The sequence below is a fragment of the Bos indicus x Bos taurus genome, chromosome 16 (assembly GCF_003369695.1).
Source record: "Bos indicus x Bos taurus breed Angus x Brahman F1 hybrid chromosome 16, Bos_hybrid_MaternalHap_v2.0, whole genome shotgun sequence".
In the NCBI taxonomy this organism is placed as follows: domain Eukaryota; kingdom Metazoa; phylum Chordata; class Mammalia; order Artiodactyla; family Bovidae; genus Bos; species Bos indicus x Bos taurus.
Window position 1 is genome coordinate 58,192,986 of NC_040091.1, and position 27,428 is coordinate 58,220,413.

The 27,428-nt window shown below is 38.7% G+C and overlaps 1 long non-coding RNA gene across 1 annotated transcript in view; it reads right to left on the bottom strand.

Annotated features, from left to right (window-relative positions):
* Positions 1-429: 429 nt before the first annotated feature.
* LOC113906791 overlaps positions 430-27,428 on the bottom strand; it is a 254,544-nt gene continuing 227,545 nt past the window's right edge. Inside the window, exon 3 of the long non-coding RNA XR_003514986.1 lies at positions 430-574. This is a non-coding gene — a long non-coding RNA (uncharacterized LOC113906791). The remainder of the gene's footprint in view (positions 575-27,428) is intronic.

A 27,428-nucleotide genomic window follows, 5' to 3' on the forward strand; every position in this document is an offset into this window, starting at 1 on the left:
CCAAGAGGTAACCATCAGGCTCATATTAATTTGAGCAAATTTATCAGTTCCAGGTTGGAAGTCAGGGTTGGTGGCTACTGAGGGTTGTAGGGAGGGAGGCAGGTTCACTGTACTGTACTGGGTGCTGAGACGTCAGGAATGTTGGGAGAGACGCACAGTAGGGACAAGAAAGGAGACAGAGACAGAAGAGGGCGGCAGGCTACTGAGAACACTCGCCATTCCTTAGCACTGTGCACACTTGGCCTTGGTCCGGGCTCTGCTCTAGGCATAGGACTGGGGAGGAAGTAAGGGTGAGGAGAGACATGCAGACTTTCAACTTGGAATCTATCCAGAGGTATTCCTGCCCACCCCGTCCCCATCAAACATATGCAAATGGCCATGGTAATAAACTCAGATAATGATAGAGTCAGCGTTTAAACTCACCATAGAATGCATAAATTACAGGGGAGGCTGTCACAGATGCAAAGGCTGGATGCTTTATTGCTGCGAAGAGGAAATTCTGATTCGCAGGTGCTAACTGGGTATCTCAGGCCAGGCAGGGAGTCCCATCACTCCGGGACTGCTACAGGGCTTCCTACAAAGAAAAGAAGTTTGAGGTCAGGCTATGCTGCTGTTGGGTGTGCAAATTGCTCTCGCAGGTTCAATGTCTTTCTTCCCGCCAGACAAAGCAGCCCAGACTCCATCTTTACAGCACAGCTGCCTACTCACTCTACTCCAGCTTCACAGGCTGCTTTGCTATTCCTGCAACCTGCCAGACACACTCTTGCCTCTGCCCTGTTTCCTCTGTCTGCATCCTTCTTCCAGAAAGACACGAGTTTCACGCCATTACCTCCTTCAGGTCTTGACTCAATTTATGTGTTAGTCTCTCAGTCATGTCTGACCCTTTGTAACCCCATGCACTGTAGCCCGCCAGGCTCCTCTGTCCATGGAATTCTCCAGGTAGGAATTCTGGAGTGGGTTGCCATTTCCTACACCAGGGGGATCTTCCCAACCCAGGGATTCCAACCCAGGTCTCCTGAATTGAGGCAGATTCTTCACCATCTGAGCCACCAAGGAAGGCTTTCTCAAAAAGGCTCACCCAAACAACTCTATTTATAATTACAACCCTTCATGCCCCCTTACCTTGTCCATAAAATTTACCATCTTTTAACATTCTATATAATTGACTTTTGCTATCTATGTTATTTATTGGGTGCACTGTTTATTATCTGTCTCCCTATACTAAAATATAAACTCCTTGAAGGTAGGAAATTTTGTCTATTTTGTCTCCCCTACACTTTCACACACACACACAAAGTAACCCAAGCATCTGGAACAGAGTCTGGTAATGAATAGTTATTTCATAATTAAACATTTGCTAAACACATTATTAAAAGCTGTCTCCTTTTAGAAGTCAGGAGGAAGAGAAATTTTCTTCTCAATAATGGTAACTGAAACTTGTAACATTTGTTTCAGGCACTCTCTCCTTTCCCATATTGTGATTTGTTACTGACTCAAGACTGAATGTTCTTACCAATGAGTGCAACACATATGGTTCAGAAGCACATCCTCTCCCTAGAGAAGCCCAGAGACCTGGGACAAGTACCCATCAGTTTGATTTCTCCCATGCTCACATAAAGACCAACTTGAAGAATCATTATATATTATAACTTTTAGAACTGGGAATGAACTTACATCCTGTCCAATCATCTTCTTTGAAAAATAAGGCATGGGAGATTGGATGGTTTGCCCAGGCTCACACATCCAATTAGTTGGAACAATGAGATCAAATACCATGGCCGTTAATTTCCTACCCAGTATAAGACTCTTTTCTCCCATGCTGTCTCTGTGCAGTTTTACTACACGTTTTGTATCTAGGTGTTCGATGTAGCCCCAAAACCTCACTCTCTCAACAGTTCTTTTTTAAGGGCTCCTTCAGGGATCCATTTTTCACAGCATATCCCTGCTTCAGCACCTCTGCACATGGACAGTAGCCAACCCAGTTTATTCTAGTTAGTCTATGCTTTACTGAACATTTGATTCCTTTGGCTTCTATTTACATGATTAGCCAGTGCTTATCCTTTGCCTTCAAAAGTAAGCCTTTTCAAAGGGTTTGATGATCCATGGCCATGTCTTCGTAACTTTCATGTCTAGTAGTCTATATTGAATTTTCAGCCTGTGGGCATTGATAGTAACAATACCTAAAGCAAAATGCTGAAAACTAGTAATTCTATGGGAGGCTAATGGACACTGTGATATTAAATAAATAAGTGTGCATATATTTACATAAACAAATGTAAATAACTTTCCTTCAGTGTCTTTTAAAAAGCTCATTACACATTTCCAAGAGAGGTGTACTGTATGCATCATTTCTCAATCTAAATTGACCATGAAATATTTTATTGTGCCACATTCTACAGATCTAATGAGAACATGTTTGGGAAATACTTCCCTACAGGGCCAAAATATCTAAGGGCAGGAGGGAATGTGTAGCACTGAAGAAAAAAAGCAGGAGACAATATTAAAAAAAAAAAAAAAAGTAGATATAGAAGTCCAAGAATAGTAGAGTTATGGAATAGTAAAAATATAAGGATGAATCAAAGATTCATCAGATCTTTCAAGACAAGAGGCCTCTCTCCTAGATCTAGCCCATCTCCCATAAGATGGCTAGTTGCTCATTAGCAGGGCCCAAGCCTCTGAAGTTCTAAATACAAATCACCAAGGAGCTGAAATCCACTCCTAAGCCTCTGATTTTAGCGGCTTATGCCTTTCCAGAAGAATTAACTTGCCTACTGAAATGGCTCCTGCCCAGGGCTAGAAAAGTTTGAATAAAATGCATTTAGCTACTATCTAAAGATCTTAAGTCATTGAGCTAAATGCAAGAGCCTTTTGTTAAAAATCACACTCAACTAGATATTGAGGTTTATTACACACTTTCTCCACTTTTCCTTCTCCTTTTATGTAATCTCAGCTGGGCTGATTTGCCGGCATTCTTTCCAGTGGAATCTTCTTATTACTCCCAAGACACAACAGAGAATCTCCAACCCTGTACAGAGGGGCACATGGCTGCATCTGGATTATAAAAAAGGGGGCTATTTATACTCAAATCAATAGGCAGATTTTAGCATAACATTGCAGGCTTTCTGCAAGAGAATGAAAGAAAAGAAAATGCAGTTCCTTTTCCATTCTTCTTTACTGTATTATTTGCCCCAAAGTATGCTTGTCACATGGCCCAGAGCAGTGTGATCTAATAATGATAGGCCTGCTTGGCACAAGGGAGGGGAAAATCCAGCTGCACTGGGGGTTTCAGGGGATGACTCAGACAGCTGGCCCAGCCCTCACCCCATGTGTGTTTCAGGGAAAACACCCAGTATGTTGCTCATCTCACTTGCATGTAATTCTTCCCAATGTTGAACCTGACTCTGGATGAGAGCTGTGCAGAGCCTCTTGTCTCTCAAACAACCAGAGGGCCAGGAAACCTTGGAAAATACCAAAGTAAACAAACCTGAGGCCACAGAAGTCTTTGATTCCATTCCAGTTGGGAGTCTGTCCAAGTTTGTACTCAAACTGGCCAGCCTGTGGCCTCCCAACCCAGCTGTGAGGAAGAGCCAAATAGCCTGCCTCTTTCTGCAGCTTTTATTAACCCCCGGGCTTAGTGAAGCCAGTGGGAAATGCTTCAAGATAAGAGATTCCTAAGTCAAAGTGTTGAGATTTTTAAATGAAGGGATGGGTAGCCCCTCCATAAACCTGAAGGAGGCAAGAGAGAGCATAGAGTCCCTCTGCAGCCATCCTAGGGGACATTCATCATGTAGGCTGCTCCAAGGACATCCATCAAGACAAGCTGACAGGACACAGCACAACCACTATGCTCCTAAGTCTGTTTGTGCCAAGGACTGGCAGTCCCCTCTGCCATTCTCAGGACAAAGTCCCCACTTTCATCTATTTGCACCTGTGAAGTCTTAGTGCCAGGAGCAGTAACCCATGCCTACCAAGTCACTTCATAAATGCATATAAGAAAATCCTTGGCTGCTGTCACTCAACCCATTCTGTGCTTTGTCTTCCAGGACACTGAGTCTGATATGAGCAGTGACTGCAGGAAGTCTGGAACACGAGACAGAGTCTAATGGCCCTCCCACCTCCAACAACTATTGAGTTTCTAGCTCCTCTTCCTTCCTACATGCACTGATTTGTAAGCCTGGGATCTGACCAGCTCTATGAAACTCTTTGCTGCTATTGCTGTTTAGATGCTAAGCCACGTCAGGCTCTTTTGTGACCCCATGGACTGTAGTCCACCAGGGCCCTCTGTCCATAGGATTTGCCAGGCAAGAATACTGGGAGTGGGTTGCCATTTCCTCCTCTAGGGGATCTTCCCAACCCAGGGATCAAACCCATGTCTTCTGCTTGGCAGGTGGATTCTTTACCATTGAGTCACCTGGGAAGTCCATGAAACTCTTTACTTATATCCAATTACTAGTAAGAGTCCACAACTGACTAATAGATTATTCTCTCCTAAAACTGTCACAATAAGCTATTATTATATGGGTGGAAAGATCTCTGCCAAGGATCAACAATGCACTCACTTTAGATTTGGGATGAAAGTAAGAACATCACGTTTCATCAAAACACTTGGAAGAGAACATTGCAGGGTTCAAAATCATAGCGCTAGACCATGTATCAAGTCTCAAGAAGAAATGAAAAAAAAAAAAAAAGGGACTTTTGTTACAGGGAAACAGAGCAAACATAAAATATCTACAAGTTCTGGGGTTTTTAAAAAGCATTTTGCAAAATGTCTCAAGAGGGAGATAAGATTCATTTCTGCCCTTACATAAAAATGCTGTGGACTGGGGCTTTCCTGGTGGTCCAGTGGTTAAGAATCAGCCCTGCGATGCAAGGGATGTGAGTTTGATACCTGGTAAGAGATCTAAGATCCCAGAGGCTGCGGAGCAACTAAGCCCACACACTGCAACTTCTGAGCCCACGCCTCACAACTGGAGAGTTCATATGCCACAATGAAAGATCCCACTAACACCCAACACAATCAGATAATTAGTTTTATAAAAAATCTTGTGGACTGCATAGGAATGTACTTCCTTAAGTACTATATTAGGAAAACACCTCTCAGGCAATATAAAAACTAAAATAAATAAAATAAAACCTTAAAGAGGTACATGTCATTATATAAACCCACGTGTGGAAGGCAACTTCATTCAAGGACTCAAAATTGGATGAGCATTAAAGATGATGGAAGGGCTTGATATGCCTAGCATGGAGTATCTAGTGTGATTTCCTACTGTTTCTGATCCTCTTAGAAAGGAACAGATCTTTCCAAATGAATACTTGGATTATATAAGTTAAGGTAATGTAAGCAGTTGTAACAAACCTATTTCAAAATTTTAGTACCCTTACAAACTAGAGGTGTATTTCTCACTTAAAGAGCATTCCAGTGGCGTTCCTGGTAGGTAAGCTGCTTTTCTCCAGTTGGTGACTGAAAGACCCTCCTAGTCTCTTTGTTATTCCTTTAGAGCCTTGAAGTCATATGTTCTACTCTGGCTGAAAAAACATAAGGCAGAAAAGTCACACTTCTTAATATCCTTGGCCTTGAGCGGGCACTATTATTTTTGTTTATATTCCAGTTGGTGAGAACTAGCCATATGGCCTCCCTAGGTGCAGAAGAACTGGGAAATAGAATTCCTAAATGTGCAACTGTTTTACAAGAACAACTCAGTAATACAGGAGGACACGCATGAATTTTGGTTTAAAGTTTGCCATCTTTGCCTCAGAGATACACACCACAGCAAACCAGGAGGATCAGATGCAGCCAGGCTACACAGTGGTCAACATGTGTTATCAATTATTTTTGTTATTGAAGAGGAGATAAGTGACTTCAGGGGAGAGGCAAAACATAGATTAAAACAATCCAACAAACTTTAATCCTTTGGCTTCTCCCATGATTCTTGTTCCCAAACTAGTTACTTCATTCTAATAAATTTTTGAGCTATTAAACATTATATGGAGACTTCCATGTAAATCTGATTCAGTAAGGGTAATTATACTCCAAAAGCCTCTTTCTAAAGTCACAAAAGAATAACAAAAAATCATTTTTAAAACTTTGCCTATAAAACAAGCAAACAGCTATAAACAATGAAGCAGATTTCCAAATACTGAGAAATCTGTACAAAGGGGAAGGAAGATTCTAGAAACTGACATAGCTCCTCAGTTCTTCAAAAAAGATCCTTAAAAGCAAATACCCAGGAAAGGCTGGTTAATAAAAATTTTGAGGAGAAGCAGATGAATGTTACAGTACTCAGGGGAGAAAAACTGTACGAAAAAACAATGCTGACATCTCACTTATATTGTCTCTGATCTTAACCCTTAGCTAAGGGTGGGGCGACAGGGGTTAAACAAGGTGAAAATGACATCTTGATCACCAGATCACGAGGCAGAAAGCCTGTGATTTCTGAGAACCTACTCTAAGCCTAACCAACATCTTAAAAGCTGAAAATTGTGGGCAACTAATATTCCAAGAGCAAAATAAGGAATTAAGTAAGGGAATATGGACAAAAACATGTGATTATATTAAACATTCAAAGAGAAGTAACCAAAAGAGAGGAAATGCTCTTTTAAATAAGTAATTCTTCTACTTATACACAACTAATCTCTCTCTTGAAAAATAATGATTAAAATTTCAACGTATATGTTCAAAGGAGAAAATTAAGAGTTCAAAGAGAACACTATAAAACAATAAGAGAAAACAGAGAGCATCCTGTGGGGGGAAAAAGATCTTTCAATTCAGGCCACATAAACCTCCCACAGAATGTGTTCCAATAAATGAGTTCACAGGGTTAAATTTTTTATAAAAATCAGCTAGAAACAACAGTGACAATGATAAAACAGAACCCAGATGCTTGAATTATCAGAAAGAAGAGTATTAAATAGCTCCTTTTTTGGAGAAAATAATTTCTAAAATAAGACGCAATATTATCAAACTTGACCAGGTAGATCTGAAGATCAAATATAATTTATTGAAATAAACAAATAACTGAAAAGTTCAGTATAAGTGACTACAAAGAGGTTCCAGGAAACTTCCTGGGGGAAACGGTAATATTTTCTAATTCGTTATGCTTGGTTGGTATGTGGCTATATAAATAATTGCCTAAACTCATAAGCTAAATATGTAAGAATTGTGCACTCTACTATGTTAACTATATCTCAATTTTTTTAAAAAAAGTCAATGAAATAATTAAACAGAATATTATACATCCAAGAGAGAGTTAGAGAATAAGATAGATGGAGAATGCTTCTCAGATCAGATCAGATCAGTAGCTCAGTCGTGTCCGACTCTTTGCAACCCCATGAATCGCAGCACGCCAGGCCTCCCTGTCCATCATCAACTCCCGGAGTTCACCCAGACTCACGTCCATCGAGTCAGTGATGCCATCCAGCCATCTATCTCATCCTCTGTCGTCCCCTTCTCCTCCTGCCCCCAATCCCTCCCAGCATCAGAGTCTTTTCCAATGAGTCAACCCTTCGCATGAGGTGGCCAAAGTACTGGAGTCTCAGCTTCAGCATCATTCCTTTCAAAGAAATCTCAGGGCTGATCTCCTTCAGAATGGACTGTTTGGATCTCCTTGCAGTCCAAGGCTCTCAAGAGCCTTCTCCAACACCACAGTTCAAAAGCATCAATTCTTCAACACTCAGCCTTCTTCAAAGTCCAACTCTCACATCCATACATGACCACAGGGAAAACCATAGCCTTGACTAGATGAAACTTTGTTGGCAAAGTAATGTCTCTGCTTTTGAATATGCTGTCTAGGTTGGACATAACTTTCCTTCCAAGGAGTAAGCATCTTTTAATTTCATGGCTGCAGTCACCATCTGCAGTGATTTTGGAGCCCCCCAAAATAAAGTCTGACACTGTTTCCACTGTTTCCCTATCTATTTCCCATGAAATGATGGGACAGAATGCCATGATCTTGAGTTTCTGAATGTTGAGCTTTAAGCCAACTTTTTCACTCTCCACTTTCACTTTCATCAAGAGGCTTTTTAGTTCCTCTTCACTTTCTGCCATAACGGTGGTGTCATCTGCATATCTGAGGTTCTTGATAATTCTCCCAGCAATCTTGATTCCAGCTTGTGTTTCTTCCAGTCCAGCGTTTCTCATGATGTACTCTGCATATAGGTTAAATAACCAGGGTGACAATATACAGCCTTGACGTACTCCTTTTCCTATTTGGAACCAGTCTGTTGTTCCATGTCCAGTTCTAACTGTTGCTTCCTGACCTACATACAAAATTTTCAAGAGGCAGATCAGGTGGTCTAGTATTCCCATCTCTTTCAGAATTTTCCACAGTTTATTGTGATCCACACAGTCAAAGTCTTTGGCATAGTAAAGAAAGTAGAAATAGATGTTTTTCTGGAACTCTCTTGCTTTTTCCATGATCCAGCGGATGTTGGCAATTTGATCTCTGGTTCCTCTGCCTTTTCTAAAACCAGCTTGAACATCAGGAAGTTCACAGTTCACATATTGCTGAAGCCTGGCTTGGAGAATTTTGAGCATTACTTTACTAGTGTGTGAGATGAGTGCAATTGTGCAGTAGTTTGAGCATTCTTTGCATTGCCTTTCTTTGGGATTGGAATGAAAACTGACCTTTTCCAGTCCTGTGGCCACTGCTGAGTTTTCCAAATTTGCTGGCATATTGAGTGCAGCACTTTCACAGCATCATCTTTCAGGATTTGGAATAGCTCAACTGGAATTCCATCACCTCCACTAGCTTTGTTCGTAGTGATGCTTTCTAAGGCCGACTTGACTTCACATTCCAGGATGTCTGGCTCTAGGTCAGTGATCACACCATCATGATTATCTGGGTCATGAAGATCTTTTTTGTACAGTTCTTCTGTGTATTCTTGCCATCTCTTCTTAATATCTTCTGCTTCTGTTAGGTCCATACCATTTCTGTCCTTTATCGAGCCCATCTTTGCATGAAATGTTCCTTTGGTATCTCTGATTTTCTTGAAGAGATCTCTAGTCTTTCCCATTCTGTTGTTTTCCTCTATTTCCTTGCATTGATCGCTGAAGAAGGCTTTCTTATCTCTTCTTGCTATTCTTTGGAACTCTGCATTCAGATGTTTATATCTTTCCTTTTCTCCTTTGCTTTTCACTTCTCTTCTTTTCACAGCTATTTGTAAGGCCTCCCGAGACAGCCATTTTGCTTTTTTGCATTTCTTTTCCATGGGGATGGTCTTGATCCCTGTCTCCTGTACAATGTCACAAATCTCATTCCATAGTTCATCAGGCACTCTATCTATCAGATCCAGGCCCTTAAATCTATTTCTCACTTCCACTGTATAATCATAAGGGATTTGATTTAGGTCATACCTGAATGGTCTAGTGGTTTTCCCTACTTTCTTCAATTTAAGTCTGAATTTGGCAATAAGGAGTTCATGGTCTGAGCCACAGTCAGATAAGTCAGATAAGATCTCTAAGATCTTATCTTAGAGAATAAGATAGATGGAGAATGCTTCTCAGAGACATTTTAAAAATAGAAAATATTAAGGAGATATAAGCTCAAGACAATAGTCAGAAAAAGCAGTTCTATGAAGATGGACAAGATCTTCTAGAACTAACACCAAAAAGCATATGTCCTTTTCATCATAGTGGACTGCAATGCAAAAGTAGGAATTCAGGAGATACCTTGGATGCAGTACTTGGATGTAATCTCAAAAATGGCAGAATGATCTCTGTTCATTTCCAAGGCAAACCATTCATTATCACAGTAATCCAAGCCTATGCCCTGACCTGTAATGTGGAAGAAGCTGAAGTTGAGTGGTTCTATGAAGACCTACAAGACCTTCTAAAACTAACACCCAAAAAAGATGTCCTTTTCATTATAGGGGACTGGAATGCAAAAATAGGAAGTCAAGAAATACCTGGAGTAACAGGAAAATTTGGCCTTGGAGTACAGAATGAAGCAGAGCAAAGGCTAACAGAGTTTTGCCAAGAGAATGCACTGGTCATAGCAAATACCCTCTTCCAACAACACAAGAGAAGACTCCACACATGGACATCAGCAGATGGTCAATGCCAAAATCAGATTGATTATATTCTTTGCAGCCAAAGATGGAGAAACTCTATACCGTCAGCAAAAACAAGACCAGGAGCTGACTGTGGCTCAGATCATGAACTCCTTATTGCCAAATTCAGACTTAAATTGAAGGAAGTATGGCAAACCACTAGACCACTCAGGTATGAACTAAATCAAATACCTCACGACTATACAGTAGAACTGACAAATAGATTCAAGGAATTAGATCTGATAGACAGAGTGCCTGAAGAACTGTGGATGGAGGTTTGTGATATTATATAGGAGGCAGTGATCAAAACCACCCCCAAGAAAAAGAAATGCAAAAAGGCAAAATAATTGTATGAGGAGGCATTACAAATAACTGAGAAGAGAAGCAAAAGGCAAAGGAGAAAAGGAAAGATATACCCATCTGAATTCAGAGTTTGAAAGAATAGCAAGGACAGATAAGAAGCCTTCTAAGTGAGCAACAGAAAGAAATAGAGGAAAACAATAGGAGGGGAAAGTCTAGAGATCTCTTCAAGAAAATTAGAGATACCAAGGGAACATTTCATGCAAAGATGGCACAAAGAAAGGACAGAAACAGTATAGAGCTACCAGAAGCAGAAGATATCAAGAAGAGGTGGCAAGAATACACAGAACTATATAAAAAAGATCTTAATGACTCGGATAACCATGATACCATGATTGTGTGATGACTCACCTAGAGCCAGACATCCTGAAGAGTGAAGTCAAGTGGGCCTTAGGAAAATCACTATAAGCAAAGCTAGTGGAGGAGATGGAATTCCAGCTGAGCTATTTCAAAGTCTCAAAGATGATGCTGTTAAAGTGCTGTACCCAAAATGCCACCAAATTTGGAAAACCCATCAGTGACTATAGGACTGGAAAAGGTCAGTTTTCATTCCAATACCAAAGAAGGGCAATTTTGAAGAATGTTCAAACTACTGCACAATTGCACTCATTTCACATGCTAGCAAGGTCATGCTCAGAATCCTCCAAGCTAGGCTTCAACAGTACATGAACCAAGAACTTTCAGATGTACAAGCTGGATTTAGAAAAGGCAGAGGAAACAGATCAAATTGCTAACACCTGCTGGAACATAGGAAAAAAAGAGAGAACTTCAGAAAACATATACTTCTGCTTCTTTGACTGTGCTAAAGCCTTTGTGTGGTTCACAATAAACTGTGGAAAATTCTTAAAGAGATGGCAATACCAGACTACCTTATCTGCCTCCAGAGAAACATGTATGTGGGTCAAGAAGCAACAGTTATAACTAGGCATGGAACAACAGACTGATTCCAAACTAGGAAAGCAGTATGTCAAGGCTGCATATTGTCACCCTACTTATTTAACTTATATGCAGAGTACATCATGAGAAATGCTGAGCTGGAAGAAGCACAAGCTGGAATCAAGATTGCTGGGAGAAATATCAATAACCTCAGATATGCAGATGACACCACCCTTATGGCAGAAAGTGAAGAGGAACTAAAGAGCCTCTTGATGAAGGTGAAAGAGGAGAGTGAGAAATCTGACTTAAAATTCAACATTTGAAAAATGAATATCATGGATGGCATCTGATACCATCACTTCATGGCAAATAGTTGGGGAAACAATGGAAATAGTGAAAGACTTTATTTTCTTGGGTTCCAGTATCACTGCAGATGGTGACTACAACCATGGAATTAAAAGATGTTTGCACCTTGGAAGAAAAGCTATGACCAACCTATACAGTGTATTAAAAAGCAGAGACATTACTTTGCCAACAAAGGTCCTTCTTTTTCAAAGCTATGGTTCTTCCAGTAGTCATGTATGGATTTAAGAGTTGGACCATAAAGAAGGCTAAGGGCCAAAGAACTGATGATTTCCAACTGTGGTGTTGGAAAAGACTTGAGAGTCCCTTAAATACCAAAGAGATCAAACCAATAAATCCTAAAGGAAATCAATCCTGAGTATTCATTGGAAGGACTGATGCTGAAGCTCTAATACTTTGTCCATGTGATGTGAAGAGCCAACTCTCTGGAAAAGACCCTGATGCTGTGAAATGTAGAAGGCAGGAAGAGAATGGGATGATAGAGGATGAGATGGTTGAATGGCATCACCGACTCAATGGACATGAGTTTGAACAAACTCAGGGAGATGGTGAAGGACAGGGAAGCCTGGCATTCTACAGTCCATCGGGTTGCAAAGAATTGAACATAACTGAGCGACTGAACAGCAACACACATAGATTTAATCAAAGTTTCAGGAGGACTTAAACTAGAATATAAAAACAATATTTAAAATTTAATGGATGAGAATTCTATAGAACTGTTGAAAATCATGAAATTTTGTTTTAGGAATCTCAACAATTCCAAGATTCATCATAGTAAAATTGCAGGACAGCAAAGATAAATTATAAACCTCAAAAGCAATTAGAGATAGGAATCATTATAATTAAGTTGAGAGCTAACACCTCAGCAGCAGCTGTGAAGTCAGAAAATAATATTTTAGTTTTCCTCAATAATGACAAAGGATAAGTATAGTAAAACCCCATGTAGTGATGCATTACTTCATATAGTAAAATACAAATACAAGACAATGGAAGACAGGTCCCTTCTCTGGCTCAGTTTCTTACCTTCTGTAGATTAAAGGTTAAAGAGGTAGGGAGAGTGGAAAAAAGATGAATCCCAATCTCCTTAACTAACTAGGAAACCCTCAGAAACAGTTACTCTCTTGGAAGTCTCAGCTGGGCATGGAACCCAGAATTGTCCCCATCACTACTGAGACTAAAATACACACAAAGGCCAAAAGACAGTCCCTCACTAATGCTGGGATAGGGATAGATTTGCATCATGTAACTAGAACTTGGGAACTACCAGCCAGTTAGGTTCAACCAAGTCATTTTAACCCTAAAATAATATGTCATTTCATTTTATGAATATGAATATTTGTGCACCTGCTTATTGCATTATGTTAGGATTTTACTGCATCAATCTAAATTTGTACACATATTAAGCTATATCTCAAGAACAATGATGAGATAAAGATATTTTCAGCTACAAAAATTTGAAAACGTTTACCATTTTTAGACTTGTACTAAAAAAAATTTAAAGTATGTATCTCCAAAAGAAAGAAAATAGCAGAAAGGAGTTTTGACATTCAAGAAGGAATACAAGTGAAATATATATGTGTATATATATGTGTGTGTATATATATATATGTAACTTTTAAATAAAAGTGATTCTATAAAACAATAATAAAGTGTCTAATTTATGATCTACTAGAGAGAAAGCTAAAAGGATGGTCACTTAGACACCTGTTAGAAGCAATAAGAATTAATAAATTTTAAGGTCTTAAATTTGGAGGGAAGAAAGGTAAAAATATTACTAAACTTTATATTGTGTAAAGAATACATTTTTAAAAAATTCAAAGATAGCCACTGTAAGAAATAAAATTAATATCTTCAAAACCAGTATAAAGGGAAAGAAAACTTGAATCAATTCAAAAAAAGGAAAGAAAATAGGGGGAAAAGGACACAATCTCTAACACCTAAAAAGAAAAAAAGAAAAGGAAACACAGAATAAAGCTCAATATATCAGTGATTACATTAAAAAATAGCCTCTCTGGTTAAAAAAGCTCTTAATGATCCAGATGACCACAGTGGTATGGTCACTCACCTAGAGCCAGACATCCTAGAGTGTGAAGTCAAGCGGGCCTTAGGAAGCTTTGCTACAAACAAAGCTAGTGGAGGTGATAGAATTCCAGTTGTGCTATTTCAAATTCTAAAAGATGATGCTGTTAAAGGGCTTCATGCAATATGTCAGCAAATTTGTAACACTCGGGGCTGGAAAAGGTCAGTTTCATTCCAATCCCAAAGAAAGGCAATGCCAAAGAATGTTTAAATTACTGCACAGTTTCACTCATTTCACATGCTAGCAAGATTATGCTCAAAATCCTTCAAACTAGGCTTCAGCAGTACATGAATCTAGAAATTCCAGATGTATAAGCTGAATTTAGAAAAGGCAGAGGAACCAGAGACCAAACTGCCAACATCTGTTGGATCGTAGAACAAGCAAAAGAATTCTGGAAAAAAAAAAATCTACTTCTGCTTCACTGACTACACTAAAGTCTTTGTGTGGATCACAACAAACTGGAGAATTCTTGAAGAGATGGAAATACCAGGCCACCTTACCTGCCTCCTGAGAAACCTGTACGCAGGTCAAGAAGCAACAGAACTGGACATGGAACAACGCACTGGTTCAAAATTGGAAAAGAAGTACATCAAGGCTGTATATTGTCACTCTGCTTATTTAACCTAAATGCAGAGTTCATCATATAAAATGCTGGGCTAGATGAAGCACAAGATGGAATAAAATTGCTGGGAGAAACAGCAATAACCTAAGATATTCAGATGAAATCACTTTAATGGCAGAATATTAAGGAGAACTGAAGAGCCTCTTGATGAATGTGAAAAAGGAGAATGATAAAGCTGGCTTAAGATTCAGTATTCAAGAAACGAAAATCACGACCTCGGGTCCCATCACTTTATGACAGATGGTGAAAAAGTGGAACCTGTGTCAGATTTCATTTTCTTGGGCTCCCAAATCACTGTGGATGGTGACTGTAGCCATGAAATTAAAAGATGCTTGCTCCTTGGAAGAAAAACTATGACAAACCTAGATAGTGTATTAAAAAGCAGAGACATCATTTTGCCAACAAAGGTCCCTGTAGTCAAAGCCATGGTTTTTCCGGTTGTCATTTATGGATATGAGAGTTGGGCCATAAAAAAGCTGAGAGCCGAAGAATCGATCCTTTTGAACTGTGGTGGTGGAGAAGACTCTTGAGAGTCCCTTGGACTGAAAGGAGATCCAACCTTTCAGTTGGATAAGGAAATCAGTCCTGAATATTCATTAGAAGGACTGATGCTGAAGCTGAAGCTCCAATACTGTGTCCACCTGTTGCAAAGAAATGACTCATTGGAAAAGACCCTGATGGTGGGAAAGATTGAGGGCAGGAGGAGAAGGGGGTGACAGAGGATGAGATGTTTGGATGGCATCACCGACTCAATGGACATGAGCTTGAGAAAACTCAAGGAGAGAGTGAAGGAAAGGGACGCCTGACATGCTGCAGTTCATGGGGTGGGAAAGAGTCAGACATGACTTAGCAACAACAACATCAACAAATCTGGTTAAAAGTCACAGATTGTCAGACAGGATTTTTTAAGCTGTATGGGGTTTATAAGAGATACACCTAAAGCATAAAGACATAGAAAAATTGAAAGCAATACTGGAAAAATTTAAAAAGATACAAGCATTAACAAAAAGAAACTTGTATAACTACATCAGGCAAAAATAAACTTTAAAGCAAAGCATTACCAGAAATAAAAAGAACGATTTCACTATGATAAAAATGTTCACTTCTCCAGAAAGTTATAATTTTATATTTGAATATACCCAATAGAATAACTTAAAATTCATAAAGAAAATAAAAAGAACTACAAGGAGAAAAAACATCCATCATTTTACTGGGAAATTTTAACACATCTCCCTCAGAAATCAATAGTAAAGGTATGAAATATTTGGGCAACACCATGAACAAACTTGGGTTATACAAGACATATACAGAATATGCAATTAAAAGTTTAGTAACATAGTCTTTAACCAATACACAGGCAACATTTATGAAAATTCATCACATCCTAAGCCATAATGCAAATTCCAACTACTTTCAAGAATTACTATCATAAAGACCAGATATTTCTGACCACAATGCAATTTAAGAAAGCACATGTGAATGGAGAACAAGGGGGTGAACATGCATATGCACACTCATGCATGTGTGCATGCTAAGTCACTTTAGTTGTGTCCTGCTTTTTGTGTTCTTAGGGACTACAGGCTTCCAGGTTCCTCTGTCCATGGGATTCTCCAGTCAAGAATACTGGGGTGAGTTGCCACTTTCTCCTCCAGGGGATCTTCCTGACCCAGGGATCAAACGTGAGTCTCTTATGTCTCCTACATTGGCAGGTGGATTCTTTACCACTAGCGCCACCTGGGGAACCCATGTACACACACACACACTTTTAAATAATTCATGAGTAGAGAAAGAAGGAACCCTAATGGAAATCATAGCATATTTAGCACTAACTAGCAACGGGACTGCTAAGATACAAGCAAGATAATTCTTAATCAAATCTTGCAGGACATAGGCAAGGTACCCTGGAGGAGGAAATGGCAACCCACTCCAGTATCTTTGCCTGGAGAATCCCATGAACAGAGGAGCCTGACAGGCTACAGTCCATGAGGTCACAGACAGTTAGACATGACTGAAGTGACTTAGCACCATCAGGCAAGGTGATGCTTAAAGAAAAAATATATTTAAACACTTAGGACAGAAATGTGGAAAAGGTGAAACTTAACAGAAAACCACCTATCAGGCCAGAAAAAAAAAAGAAGAAAAAATAAATCCAAATATGGCATAAGGAAGCAATTAAAAAGAGAGAGGTCCAGGTTCGATGCACGATACTGGATGCTTGGGGCTGGTGCACTGGGACGACCCAGAGGGAGGGTATGGGGAGGGAGGAAGGAGGAGGGTTCAGGATGGGGAACACAGGTATACCTGTGGCGGATTCATTTCGATATTTGGCAAAACTAATACAATATTGTAAAGTTTAAAAATAAAATAAAATTTTTAAAAAAAAGAGAGGGAGAAAGAAGGGTAGTAAAAATTGAAACTAAGTTATTTACAAGAGTTTCACAGTTTGGCCCACAGTTCAGTTCAGTTCAGTCACTCAGTCATGTCCGACTCCTTGCGACACCATGAATCACAGCACGCCAGGCTTCCTTGTCCATCACCAACTCCTGGAGTTCACCCAAATTCGTGCATTGAGTCAGTGATGCCATCCAGCCATGTCATCCTCTGTTGTCCCCTTCTCCTCCTGCCCCCCAATCCCTCCCAGCATCAGAGTCTTTTCCAATGAGTCAACTCTTCGCATGAGGTGGCCAAAGTACTGGAGTTTCAGCTTTAGCATCAGTCCTTCCAAAGAACACCCAGGACTGATCTCCTTTAGGATGGACTGCTTGGATCTCCTTGTAGTCCAAGGGACTCTCAAGAGTCTTCTCCAACACCACAGTTCAAAAGCATCAATTCTTCGGCACTCAGCTTTCTTCACAGTCCAACTCTCACATCCATACATGACCACTGGAAAAACCATAGCCTTGACTAGACAGACCTTTGTTGGCAAAGTAATATCTCTGCTTTTGAATACAGGGATGCTCAAAACTGACAACTACACGTCTATGTGCTCAGAGCTTCCAAATAAATGTTTAGGTCTCAATCACTAATGTTCAACCAAAGATTATCAAAAATACAAGGAAAGTCTCTAACACAAAAGGCAAATAAAACTGTACAAATGAGGGAAGGAGAATGGAAAAACAATTCAGATAAAGAGGAGATTACTCAGAAAGGAAAAGAAAAAGCTTCAGAAAAAGTTATTAATATCCCTAGAGATATAAGGAAAGACAAGGTTTTAAGGAAGCAATAACAGAATGCTAGAACAATAAAAGAAATGTATAGGGGAAAAAAATCAAATGTATAATAGCAGAATTTTAAAAATTAATGAGATAAATTTACTAAAAAGTAAAAAGAGCGTAAGTTGATCACAGTAGATAAGTTGATCACAAAAGATAATCAAACTAGAGAATGACTTTACTATCTCCAGCATCAAAAATATGAAAACATAAAATAAAGGAGGATATCATATGAAATAATTCAAGATTTATCAGGAATGAAAGACATGATCTTTTTCAGAGTAAAAGTGTATAGCACAATGGATTAAAATAAGCCCACTCTAAGGAATATTACTGTAAAATTTCTGACCACTGAGGACCAAAAGAAAGTCCTTAAACAACAGAGGGAAAAAGAGGTGACACAGATGAGATCAAGAACCACAATGGCTTCAGATATTTCTATACCAGTACAGAAAACTAGCAGAAAATTGAGCAGTTACTTCAAAACTACAAAGAAGAATATTTTCTAAATTAGATTTCTATGCCCACCCAATACCAACACCAATAGAGGGGGGAAAGTATAGGTATTTTCAGAAATAAGTAATCTAAAACTTTTTCCTGCTACATACCCTTTCTCAGAAAATTATCAAAGAGAGTGTTGCTTCAAAAGTAGAAGGTAAAGCAAGAAAGAGAAATATGAAATACATGACATACAAGAATGCAAATAGAAGTGATGAAGATAATGATAAAAACAAAACCATCACTATTCAGAGGTGATATTAACTGTCTACATAGAAAACCCAAATGATTTTCCAAATTACTAGAATTAATCAGAAAATTTGGCAGCAGTTACACTAAAATGCTAGTCTAGCTAGAATATTGTACTTCTATATAATATCTTTCTTTTTTTTTAATTTTATTTTATTTTTAAACTTTACATAATTGTATTAGTTTTGCCAAATATCAAAATGAATCCGCCACAGGTATACATGTGTTCCCCATCCTGAACCCTCCTCCCTCCTCCCTTCCCATACCATCCCTCTGGGTCGTCCCAGTGCACTAGCCCCAAGCATCCAGTATCGTGCATCGAACCTGGACTGGCAGCTTGTTTCTTACATGATATTTTACATGTTTCAATGTCATTCTCCCAAATCTTCCCACCCTCTCCCTCTTCCACAGAGTCCATAAGACTGTTCTATACATCAATAAGCAAAATATTTTTAAATGTATCATTTTAAATAAAATATAAAAGGTACCTGGACATAAATGTATCAAAACATAGGCCATATTTTCATGGGAAAGGTATAAAGCTACAGTGAGAAAAAAGGGGGCTTCCCAGGTGGCTCTGACAGTAAAGAATCTGCCTGCAGTGTGGGAGACCTGGGTTCAATCCCTGGATTGGGAAGATCCCCTAGAATGGCAACCCACTCCAGTATTCTTGCCTGGAGATTTCCATGGGCAGAGGAGCCTGGCAGATTTCAGTCCAAGGGGTCCAAAGAGTCAGACACAACCAAGTGACCACAGCACACACACACAGAAAGTATAAAGAACTATGTAAATGAAAATTCATACCATGTTCATAGATATGGATTCTCGACCATGAAAATATCAGTGGCCCTATAAATCGTTTTAAATATAAGTGGTCCAAATACACTAATTAAAAAACAGAAATGGGCAGGGTAGATTAAAATCAGAATTACCCAATTACATGCTGCATATAGGAAACTCACTTCAAACAGCAACATAGGTAAGTTGAAAGTAAGATAATAGAAAAAGATATATCAGGCCAACGTTAACCAAAAAGGAAACTGGGTTACTTGGGTTAAATGTAAAACAATGAAAAAGATATGCATCACTCAGGATAAAATAGCAAAAATAGTTATCTTAATATCAGAAAAGCAAACTTCAGAACAAAGGCTATTACTGTGAATTAAGAGGGACATTTTTTAATGATAATAACTGCAAGAAGACAGAAAAATGGAAATAGAACTGCTATACGACCCAGCAATCCCACTGCTGGGCATACACACCGAGGAAACCAAAATTAAAAGTGACACATGTACCCTAATGTTCATCACAGCACTGTTTACAACGGCCAGGACATGGAAGCAACCTAGATGTCCATCGGCAGATGAATGGATAAGAAAGCTGTGGTACATACACACAGTGGAGTATTACTCAGCCATTAAAAAGAATACATTTGAATCAGTTCTAATGAGGTGGATGAAACTGGAGCCTATTATACCGAGTGAAGTAAGCCAGAAAGAAAAACACCAATACAGTATATTAATGCATATATATGGAATTTAGAAAGTAACGATGACCCTATATGCGAGACAGCAAAAGAGATACAGATATAAAGAACACACCTTTGGACTCTGGGAGAAGGTGAGGGTGGGATGATTTGAGAGAATAACACTGAAACATGTATATTACCATACTGAAATAGATCACCAGTCTAAGTTCGATGCATGAAACAGGGTACTCAAAGCCAGTGCCCTGGGACAACCCTGAGGGATGGGATGGAAAGGGAGGTGGGGCGGAGTTTCAGGATGGGGGACATATGTACACCCATGGCTGATTCATGTCAATGTATGGCCAAAAACACTACAATGTTGTAGAGTAATCAGCCTCCAATTTAAATAAATTAATTTTTTAAAAAAGAACAGTCTAAGCTTGCATGTACTTAATATCAGAGCTTCAAAATTCATGAATAACTGACAGAATTGAGAGATAAACAAACCAACAATTAGAGTTGGAAACTTCAACACTATATAATTAAGTTTTAAATAGTTTCTAAATATAAATAAACTAAGAGAAAAATGAATAGAAACCTTATAAAAATGATTAACAAGAAGCTGACAGATATGGAAGACACACGAGATCCAAGATATACATAATATGTGCTCATAATGAATAGAATGCATCAAATGGTCCAGAATAAATACTTTAAAAAAATCCTTCATGAATGAGAAATACTCGAACCTGCAGACGGATGTTACACAAGGAGAAAAATACTGAGTTGTCTACAGTGGGATTAGAAACCCGTTCTATCCTGGATATCCAGGAGACAATCAAGCATAACTCAAAGCTTTTTACTTTGGATTAGTCTGTGAAGATTGAGTTTTAAAATTTTTTTAAATTATATATCTCATTTACAGTTTTATGGGGAAATAAAATCAAGTATAGAGGAATATGCACTATAATGGGTATTAGAATTCTGGGGTCCAGGTCCCAGATCTCCCCTTTACCCTCTGCATCCTTGAGTAAGTAAGGATGTCCTGACTTACTCACCTGTCCTAACTCAAAGTGAAAACTATGTGGAAATTACCGTCTCAAAGACTTGGCAATGCTCTGGCTGCCAGACTGGCCCTGAGGTCAATGATTCCATGTTCTGTGTCCAAGAGGAGTACTAAAAACAGGTATGATCCAAGAGAATGTTCAGGTCAGACAGATTCAATCTAGTGAGCAAAAGAAATGCTCCAGGTGATATAGGCAAGTACAGGCTATGACTGAGTGGCAATGTAAAGTGGATGAAAGCACAGGCGCTGGGGTCAAACCTTTGTGGATCTGAAGGTACCGTCCGCTCTCTTACTTGCTGTGTGACCTTGGATAAATCACTTTCCTAGCCTGTAAAATAAAGATAATAATCCTGCTCTTACAGAACTAAGTTTCATATCATCTGAGAGGCATCCATATCAGAGTTTGGTAGAGAGTTGGTGCTTAATAAATTGCAATTATTGTTATTCAATAAATTCTAGGCATTACCATTTCTCAAACAAAGACTGCTGCTAAGTGCCTGCCCTCACCTGTATTGTCTCAAAAGTTAACAAAGTTGAGCCTATAGGGGAAAGGAATTCCTTATGCTCCTGTAAGGAGCTAGGTAAGACAGGAATAAATAGTGACTTTTAACTTCAATTTTGTCACCTCTACAATAAAAGGATTTAACCAGACAATCTCTAAGGACCTCATAGCTCATAGCTCCAAAACTCTTTGATCTGTGAACCAAATCTAATGTGTATTCTATGTTTAGAATTGATGTATTGTTAGATCAGGTGGGAATTGCTAAAATCATATCATCGGTTGATTTATATAAAGGGTTATGGTAAATGACCTTCAGTAAAGAATATAATCTAAAATGGTTTTTGTAACATCAAATGGACTGTAAAGATTTAATGGCTTACCCTTTGGACTGAGGACCTCTTAGACGGATATATTCTTACAGTTTAAAAGGGTCTTAGAAGCCAGTTTTTCAAACCTTCTGACCACTGGAGTAATGACTTCTACTGTATTTCCACAAGGTTCACAACCTGATTTGGATACACCTCATGACAGGGACCTCACTGCCTCACAAGACACCTTTTCCATTTTTGGAATTCTAATATAAAACTGCTCATATTTATTTAGAAGGCAAAACTTTTTTAAGCCCCAACTTTTCCTTTTTTTTTTTCTAATTTTATTTTATTTTTAAACTTTACATAATTGTATTAGTTTTGCCAAATATCAAAATGAATCCGCCACAGGTATACATGTGTTCCCCATCCTGAACCCTCCAACTTTTCCTTCTTGAACACAATTGCCCTTCATATTTGAAGCCACTGTTAAGCATTCCCTTTATCTCTTTTTCAGGCTATACAAATTTAATCAATTCAGCCATTCTCCGTACACATTTTGGGACCCCTCAACATCCTGACTTCCTTCTCTGGGGCCACTTTGTAGGTCAGTTAAAATACAACCCCTGAATTAAGCACAGTACTTCAAATATGGTGCAAGAGGAAATGTTCACCCCCAGTTCATGGAACATGATGTCTTTTTTAATCCCACCAAAGACTAACATTTGACTAAATTAAATAGACTTTTCTCCAAAGACAACATACAAATGGCCAACAGGTTTATAGAAAAATGTTTACTGTCATAATCATCAGGGAAACACAAATCAAAACCACAATAAGACATGACTTAACATCTATCAGGATGGGTATTACCAAAAAAAAAAAAAAAGACAAGGGTTGGCCAAAAAGTGGAGAAAATTGAATCTTTTGGCACTGCTATTGAGAATGCAAAATGGTGCAGATACTTTGGTAACAGTATGGAGTTTCCTTTAAAAATTAAAAATAGAACTATCATATGACTCTGCACTCCCACTTTTGAATATTTAACTAAAAGAATTGAAATCAGGATCTCAAAAAAAAAAAAAAAGATAGTATTCCCATGCTTATTGCAGCTTGCAATCACCAAGACAGAGAAATGACCTAGATGTCCATTGACAGATGAATGGATAAAGAAAATGTGGTATACACATACATATTTAGTTTGAAAGAAGAAACTTCTACAATATGAGACAACACAGATGAACCTTGAGGACATTATGCTAAACAAAATAAGGCAGTCATAGAAAAACAAATACTGCATGATTCTACTTACATGAGGCATCTAAAGTAGTCAAATTCATAGAATCAAAGTGGAATAAGATGAGGGAGAGGGAAATGGAGAGCTACTAAATAATGTGCAGAAAGTTTCAGTTAAGGAAGATGAATAAGTTCTAAAGATATGCCGTATAACATTCTACCTATCATCAATAATAATGTACTATACACTTAAAAATTTATGAAGAGAGTAGATCTCATGTTTTGTTCTTACCACAATAAAATAATTTTTATGGGATGATACAAAGAAAACTAGAATTTATGTATGTGAAGCCCCACTTCACTATTGGCTCATATTATACTCATAACTTTGGCCATGGTGTCCTCATTAACAAAACAAAAGCCTAGGCTAAAAGATCAAAATTTTTAACGCATATATATGGAATTTAGAAAGGTAGTAACAATAACCCTGTATACGAGACAGCAAAAGAGACACTGATGTATAGAACAGTCTTTTGGACTCTTTGGGAGAGGGAGAGGGTGGGATGATTTGGGAGAATGGCATTCAAACATGTATAATATCACTGGATGCTTGGGGCTGGTGCACTGGGACGACCCAGAGGGATGGTACGGGGAGGGAGGAGGGTTCAGGATGGGGAACACGTGTATACCTATGGCGGATCATGTTGACATATGGCAAAACCAATACAATATTGTAAAGTTAAAAAATAAAATAAAAAAATTTTAAACAACTTTTAAAAATTACTTTCCGTTTACAATTTTTAAGAAACGTTGGCTAATATTTCCCATTTTCTACAATGCAGCCTTGAGCCTATTTTATAGCCAAGAGTTTGCATCTCTCACTCTCTTGTTCCTCTCACCTTCTCACCCCTATACTGCCCCCACCACTATCCACACTGGTAACCTCTAGTTTGTTCTCTATATCTGGGAATTTGCTTCTTTTTTATTGACTAGTCTGTTATACTTTTTAGATTTCATATATAAATGACATTTAGTATTTGTCTTTCTCTGTCTGACTTTTTTCAATTAGCATTCAGTTCAGTTCAGTTCAATTGCTCAGTCGTGTCTAACTCTTTGTGACTCCAAGGACTGCTGCACACAAGGCCTCCCTGTCCATCACCAACTCCCAGAGTTTACTCAACCTCATGTCAATTGAGTCTGTGATGCCATCCAACCATCTCATCCTCTGTCGTCCCCTTCTCCTCCCGCCTTCAGTCTTTACCAGCATCAGGGTCTTTTCAAATGAGTCAGTTCTTTGCATCAGGTGGCCAAAGTATTGGAGTCTCAGCTTCAGTGTCAGTCCTTCCAAAGAATATCCGGGACTGATTTTCTTTAGGATGGACTGGTTGGATCTCCTTGCAGTCCAAGGGACTCTCAAGAGTCTTCTCCAACACCACAGTTCAAAAGCATCAATTCTTCAGTGCTCAGCTTTCTTCACAGTCCAACTCTCACATCCATACATGACTACCACAAAAACCATAGCCTTGACTAGACGGACATTTGTTGGCAAAGTAATGTCTTTGCTTTTCAATATGCTGTCTAGGTTGGTCACACCTTTCTTCCAAGGAGTAAGCGTCTTTTAATTTCATGGCTGCAGTCACCATCTGCAGTGATTTTAGAGCCCCTAAAAATAAAGTCTGCCACTGTTTCTACTGTTTCTCCATCTATTTGCCATGAAGTGATGGGACCAGATGCCATCATCTTTGTTTTCTGAATGTTGAGCTTTAAGCCAACTTTTTCACTATCCTCTTTCACTTTCATCAAGAGGCTCTTTAGTTCTTCTTCACTTTCTGCCATAAGGGTGGTATCATCTGCATATGTGAGGTTATTAATATTTCTCCCAGCAATCTTGATTTCAGCTTGTGCTTTCTTGTGCTTTCCAGCCCAACGTTTGTCATGATGTACTCTGCGTATAAGTCAAAAAAGCACAGTGATAATATAAAGCCTTGATGTGTTCCTTTTCCTATTTGGAACCAGTCTGTTGTTCCATGTTCAGTTCTAACTGTTGCTTCCTAACTTGCATATACAGATTTCTGAAGCAGCAGGTCAGGTAGTCTGGTATTCTCACCTCTTTCAGAATTTTCAACCCTTTATCCAGATCCACAGAGTCAAAGGCTTTGGCATAGTCAATAAAGCAGATATAGATGCTTTTCTGGAACTGTCTTGCTCTTTCGATGATCCAGCGCATGTTGGCAATTTGATCTCTGGTTCCTCTGCCTTTTCTAAAACCAGCTTGAACATCTGGAAGTTCATGGTTCATTTATTGCTGAAGCCTGGCTTGGAGAATTTTAAGCATTACTTTACTAGTGTGTGAGATGAGTGCTGCTGCAGCTAAGTCATTTCAGTCGTGTCCGACTCTGTGCGACCCCAGAGATGACAGCCCACCAGGCTCCCCCGTCCCTGGGATTCTCCAGGCAAAAACACTGGAGTGGGTTGCCATTTCCTTCTCCAATGCATGAAAGTGAAAAGTGAAAGTGAAGTCGCTCAGTCGTGTCTGACTCTTAGCAACCCCATGGACTGCAGCCTATTGTGCGGAAGTTTGAGCATTCTTTGGTATTGCCTTTCTTTGGGATTAGAATGAAAACTGACCCATCTTTGCATGAAATGTTTCCACTAGACCATTCAGGTATGACCTAAATCAAATCCCTTATGATTATACAGTGGAAGTGAGAAACAGATTTAAGGGACTAGATCTGATAGACAGAGTGCCTGATGAACAATGGACGGAGGTTTGTGACATTGTACAGGAGACAGGGAGCAAGACCATCCCCAAGAAAAAGAAATGTAAAAAGTCAAAATGGCTGTCTGAGGAGGCCTTACAAATAGCTGTGAAACAAAGAGAAGTGAAGGGTTTTATCTAATGTGTTAGTTTTCACATCAGGTGGCCAACGATGTCTTAATAGTATTTCATTGTGTGTATACATATATACATACACACACACACATACTGTATCTTCTTTATCCATTCACCTATGAATGGACACCTAGGTTGCTTCCATGTTTTGGCAACTGTAAATAATGCTGCTATGAACACTGGAATGTATGTATTTTTTTAATTAATGTTTTTGGTTTTTTTCAGATGTATACCCAGAAGTGGAATTGTTGGGTAATATGAAAGTTCTCATTCTAGTTTTTTTAGAAAACTCCATACTGTCTTCCACAGCAGTTGCTCCAATTTACATTCCCACCAATGGTGTGCAAGGTTTTCTTTTTCCCCTTATCCTCACCAGTGTTTGTCATTTGTGTTCTTTTTGATCATGTCTTTCAACAGGTGAGATGATACCTCATTATGGTTTTCATTTGCATTTCCCTGATGATTAGCAGTATTAAGCATCTTTTCATTTGCTAGTTGGCCATCTGCATTTGCTCTTTGGAAAAATATCTATTCACTGTTTATGGCCATTTTTCAACCGAGTTTTTTTTTGATGTTGAATTGTGTAAGCTGTTTATATATGCTGGATATCAATCCCTTGTTGATCATATCATTTGCAAATATTTTCTCCCATTCATTTTGTATTTTTGGTGATCATTTATTTTGCTGTGCAAAGTGCCCTTAGAATAGTATCTGATACTTAGCCTCATATCAGCTGCCAGCCTAAGCATTCCCAGTCTTGAGTTACATAATTAAATTGTTGATCCTAAATTCAGGACATTAAGCTTTTCTATATTTAAAGTTTTCCTTCTTAATGTGGACTGAGTACTCAGGATTCAGGCTCCAGATACTTTTGAATCTTGGTTCCCTCATCTCTTTCCTTATAATTTCTTTTCCCAGGACTTGAGCACCTGCCTTTTTGATAAGCAAACTTCCCATGCCTTCTTCCAAGTCACCAGTCTCTTCCTAAAGATCAAATTTGACTTTATTAAGCAGTTATGGCTAAAGATATAACATGGCAAGATTTAGTCAGGGTGTATGTGGATATCATAAAAGTAATGTTTGGGTAAAACAGTAAATTACATTGTGTGTGTATACATACATACATACACATGCATATATACATGTGTGTATATATACACACGCATACTTTGAGGCAGCCCAATCAACTTTGAAATTGCTTAGAAACCAAATCACATTTGAGAAACACAATTTATAAGCCACAAAGCATTAAGAAAATTTCTCAGAGAAGAAATGAGCTTTTTGCTTCTTTACCAGTCTCCAGGGCTCTATTCAATTCAGAAAACTTTCTTAGCAATGACAAAATAAACCTCAGCTCCCCAACATGGCTTATAGAATTTTTCACAATGTTGACCCCTCTGCCTCTCTCACCAATATTCCAGTCACATAAAAATTGTTCTTCTTTCCACAAACAAACCATATTACTTTACACTTACATCTTCTGATATGCTAGTCCTTCTGCCTATTAACATTTCTTTCCTTTTCTCTCTGTGGCAAACTTCCATTTCATTTTTAGAGACCTAATGCAAATACAATTTCTTCTGTGAAATTAACTCAAATTCCAAAACCATAGCTCCTTTTTCTGAGTTTTCCCACTGGACTCTCT